The sequence below is a fragment of the Mirounga leonina genome, unplaced genomic scaffold, assembly GCF_011800145.1.
Source record: "Mirounga leonina isolate KUSES-001 unplaced genomic scaffold, KU_Mleo_1.0 Mir_115, whole genome shotgun sequence".
Classification (NCBI taxonomy): Eukaryota; Metazoa; Chordata; class Mammalia; order Carnivora; family Phocidae; genus Mirounga; species Mirounga leonina.
The window spans coordinates 71,228,874-71,234,151 of NW_023270268.1; positions in this window are offsets into that span (position 1 = coordinate 71,228,874).

Below are 5,278 nucleotides of genomic sequence, written 5' to 3' on the forward strand. Positions count from 1 at the left end.
TTCTTCTGCTTGGGCACTCTTCCCAAATTTGTCCATCTAATGTCAAACTTCCCTGACCTATTCATGCTTCCCCAGCTTCATGTTTTCACTATTGTGGCACTTAAACTTTTTACTTCTCCATGTCCCCTATTACACTATAAGCAATGTAAGTCAGAGAGTGTCTAGTTTATTTAACACTGGCTTCCAAGCATTAGGTACATGGTATACATTCATTCATTCATTCATTCATTGTATAGTCTTTGAGCAGCTAATGTGTGACATGCTCCCTACGGTAAGTGATAGGGACATGTATCAGTGAACAGAACAGAGGAGGAAGTTGCCTTCCAGAACTTCCATTAAATTAACTAAATCAGACCAAGTGCACACAGTTCGGCAAAGCTATCAGGACTCTTCAGGGAAAGCGTGTCTGTCTCCAGGTGGTAGGCGGTTGGGAACAGATGAGTCACCCCATTGGAATAGGGCCTTACCTGTAACTTCAAAGATGTGGATACAAAGCTTCCTGGTGAAAAGTTGAGGAAAAAAGTTGTGGAAAATCTTGAACCTGGGAGGTGAAGGGAAGTGAGGAATTTACAAGTAGTTCGACATTGCTGAATGGGGAATGGAGTGACTTTTGTAGCATAGCATTTGCCTATGAGAGGAACATGAGATGAGGCAGGGAAAGTTGAAAGGCACAAGGCCACAAAAATATTTTCTTGTGGATAATAGGGATACATCAAATAATTTTGATTGGGAGAGATAAATAGAAAAGAGATCAGTAATGAGGATCTGAAATAGGAAAAGAGACAAGCGGCAGGCAGTCAGACTTTGTGACTCTCTGGAGGCAGGACTAACCATGAAAATGTTCTTCTCATCCTGTGGGAAATGTCAGGGACCAGTGGGCTTGGGATGAGAAAAGCTAGCTCCAGCATCCGCCAGCAATACTGTGCCAATAGCCAAGTTTTCAAAACCTTCTTAAAATTATCCTGTCGAACTGTAAATGTGTTTTTGCCTAGCTTTCCAAGCCTTATATATTCTCCCATGTGCTTGACAATCCCACTCTTTAAGTCATCAGAGTACATAGTAACACCTACAGGTACCTGCATGTTTGTGTACATCATCAGTGTTCTTACTCTCCAGGGTCCATGATGGACACAGAAAGACAGGGAGAGGAAGTATAGATCCTGTGTCGTATGCTGTCCCGGCAGTTAGTAAAAGAAATACTGGTGATGGATTGATAATGGGCTTCTTTGCGTTCAGTATTGTTCTTCAAAATAATACAAAGGTTCTTCCATTTCCTTCTTTGTTCTTTTCTAAACTTTTTATATCTTTACAATGAGTAGGAGAAATACTTTTTTTTTCAAAGATTTTATTTATTTATTTATCAGAGAGCGAGCGAGAGAATCAGCATGAGAGGGGAGAGGGTCAGAGGGAGAAGCAGGCTCCCCATGGAGCAGGAAGCCCAATGCGGGGCTCGATCCCAGGACTCCGGGATCATGACCTGAGCCGAAGGCAGTCGCCCAACCAACTGAGCCACCCAGGTGCCCCTAAACAAAAATACTCCCCCCAAAATCCTTGAGAGGTAAAGGGGAGTAGTAGAAACAGTAAACAAAAAATATGCCCACCATATAACTCCTATATAGAAAAATGTAGGGTAAGATACAGGGAAATGTGTGTTTGTCATGATGCCGTACACACCATCCATGTGAGCACAGCATAAAAATAAGGCTAGTATGGGGCTGCAGCTTGCACTGCCCATGCTGTAATATGGAAAAAGCACCACTCCACTAGGCTAAGAAACTTGGCTTTTTTATAGTTAAGGCTTTAAGAGACACTGCAGAGAGGTGGCCTTCTTTATTCAATGAGCTATAGCTCTCCACATAATGTATGAGGAAGTTTACTCAAAGCACTTTTATCAGCTGTCAATTTGTTTCTTAGTCTGCATTTGGCCATATTTCAGGTAGCAAAGGAGAAAGCAGGGATTATTCCGTGGTTTTTGCCCTGGGAGAACTAATTGTTGCCTATTACTTTAGTGAATTGGGTGTGGAAGTAACTACTATTCTTCTGCTACATTCTATATTATTATTCACATACACTCTACTCAGTTCAGTCCAAAGTCGATGATGTCTGCGTATACATGTACCTAGATAGTTGGAAGTGGTTGTTTGAAACTGTCTGACAGATGTCATCAGTGTTGAGACAGCTGTGAAGGAACCCTCAGTCTTTCCTCTCGGAATCTGTTCAGTGTATTTGCCTGTAGTCTACTGTGGATTAAGAATTTTATGCTATCCATTGTTTTTCCTCTCTGCACACTGAATGCTGATTTCTTGTTATTCCCATGTCATTATCTTACTCCAAACTCCTTTGTGAATGAGTTTCTTAAGTTTCAGTGAGGATTTCTGAAAATACAAACTATTCTACCCTCTTTCTTTTAACTCTACCTCTCACTGAGGTTCATGTAAGGGTGGCTAGTAATGGTGGGAGAAAAAGGGAGAGAGAGAGAGATGCACACATTAACAGTTTTCTTTTATGAACAAGAAAATTGGCCGTTTTCCTATTAGCATATGAGGAACCTAAGAATGTCCCTTGTTGTCAAGGCAACAGCTGTTCCTTGGGTAGCTGCAATAGAAAAGAAGCCAGAGCAATCTTTATAGGATCAAGTCTTTTTTATCATCAAATCATAGAAAGGAACCTTGACAGTCTACCCAGCCTATTCTCTTGCCTTTAGTTAATACCCACTAAAATAATTTAAAACCAATACAAAAAAAGTCCTATTTTAAATAATTCTGAAGAGATTACATAGCTTTCGTTGGTAATCACTTGCAATGTTTTATAATTCACACTACTAATAAATTTTTTTCAATCATTCTAACTTAAATCTTTCCTGCTGCAGTTTCAAATCCACTTCCTGTAGTTCTAAGTGGAAATAAACAACTAACTGTACACTTTCCTCTCTAAGAGTCTTGCCTGTACTTGAAAGAATAACAAAATTGTCTGACTTAAATTCTTCAGAGTGAATAATGCTAGGTTCTTTTATCTTTCCAGCCATTTGTACTGTAGGTCTCCTCTGATGACGTCCTATACTCTGCAAGACGATCTCTAATTAGGCAACCCAGTCCACCTTGTTACTTATAGAAAGCTGACCAGCGTTGCCCAAAAAGAGCAGGCTACCACCACGTCCTCAGTTTATCTAATCAAGTTTCCCAGGTTAATTTAAGCTGTAGAATTATATTCATCATAAGGTTTTTTTTGCACAGACTGGCTAATACACCTTTTGTGCTGTGGTTTTCCTTGTAGAATCATGTCTTCTTGGTTCTTCCTCTCAGGATAAAGTTCACTCCCTCCTGCCCTCACTCTGGCAGGTTTAATGAACATACTTTCTGCCCTCACTGTCCGTGTCACTAATTAATATATGCTGAGCATTAGCCACAGGAAAACATCCTGAAAATCTGTCTTAAAAGATATGTATACTGGCCAGTCATGCACAAAAAAATGTATCACCTGGAGCCAGATATTTCCTTTTGCACTGGATTTCCTGTGTCATTCTGACCTATTACCTTAGTGCCTCAGCCGTGGATAATATACTTTCTGGTCCTAATTTTTCTCATCTTTATAAATGGAGAGACTGCAAACATAGGTTTATGGATCTCTTTTTCTATGCTAGGCACTATACTAAGCGTCTTGTTTAGATCATCTCATCATAGCCTCACAACATTCCCGTGAAGTAGATATTTATTGTCATTCCCATTTTATAGAAAAGGAAAATGAAGCTTAGCATGGTCAAAGATATCCCAAGATATCGTGGCTACTGAGTAATAAACCAGAATTTGAGATAAGGTAGACTGATCTCCCATGCTTTTAACAATTTTGCCTGGATTTATATCCAGGAAAATGGATATAAATCCTGCTATAAGGACTATACATTGGTAGAATCTTTCTGGAAGGTAATTTGGTATCAGAATCCTTAAAGAAAAATGTATATCCTTTGCTCCAGTATTTATTTTTTCATTTACCAAATATTTATGTGGTACTTACTATGTGCCAGGTACTGCTCTAAGCATCTTTCATATATTAAAAATGAACCTTTATGCCAACATTATAAAGTACTCTTATCTCTATTTTACAGAAAAGCAAATTGGGGCACTTAGAAATTAAGCAATTTTTCCAAAGTTTCACAATTCTAAAGGATGTAAAGCTAGGTTGTGGCTGCGGAATCATATATTAATATGTTGATAAGAAAAGACAGTGAATAAAACAATATTAGGGTAGATCTATTTTTATTTAAAAAAATAAAAATTTATATGTGGGGACAAAAACAGACTAGAAGAATATAATAAGAACAACAAATGTAAACAGTGGCCTCTATGTTATGAATGGGTGATTTTTTTTTCTTGAATATATTTGTATTTTTCTTTCTTTTGTTCTGTTTTTACAATGAAAGTATGTTTATTTTCTAAATAGCAATTCCTAATTTAAGAGCAATTTAGGGGGCTCAGTGGGTTAAGCATCCAACTCTTAATTTCAGCTCAGGTCATGATCTCAGGGCTGTGAGAACAAGCCCTGTGTTGGGCTCCACTGGATGTGGAGCCTGCTTGAGATTCTCTCTCCCTCTCCCTCTGTCCCTCCTCCACTCCCCTCCCCTGCTTACATGTGCATGCTCACTTGCTCTCTTTCACTCACTCTATAAATAAATAAATAAATAAATAAATAAATAAATAAATAAATAAATGCAACATAAAGAGAATCTAATAGAATATCTCTGGGGTCTTTTTGACAGCAGGGTGGTGCTTACATTATGTAAGTTTACATGAACAACCATGCTTGGAACAAATTTTAACTGGAAATCTAGTCTCCCTAGTCCATCTTTTATTAGTATCAGGCTAGCAAGCAAGGAGGGTGACTTGATTTGTTTTAATGAAGCTTTTATGTGATCTAGTGAACAACTCTTAATTTGTTAATTTGGAAAAGTTCACTCAACATGACAAGCCATTTAACTCCCCTTGCTACATTTCCCGGTTATGCTGAAGGTGTCTGTGATTCTAGGATAGAGTAATGGTTAAGAGCCAGTTCCAGGGATCAGGCCTTTATAGGTTCCATCCCTAAACCCACCCCTTATTTTAGCTATGTGACCTTAAACTCTCCAGGCTTTATTTTCCTCATCTGTAAAAAGGGTATACTATATAGCATTAAGAATATATGGTTTTTAGGAGAATTGAGATAATGTGTGTTAAACACCACTCTATCAGGTACATAGTAGTTATACAATAAATGGTAGCTGTTTTTATTATTACTGTTTAGTATT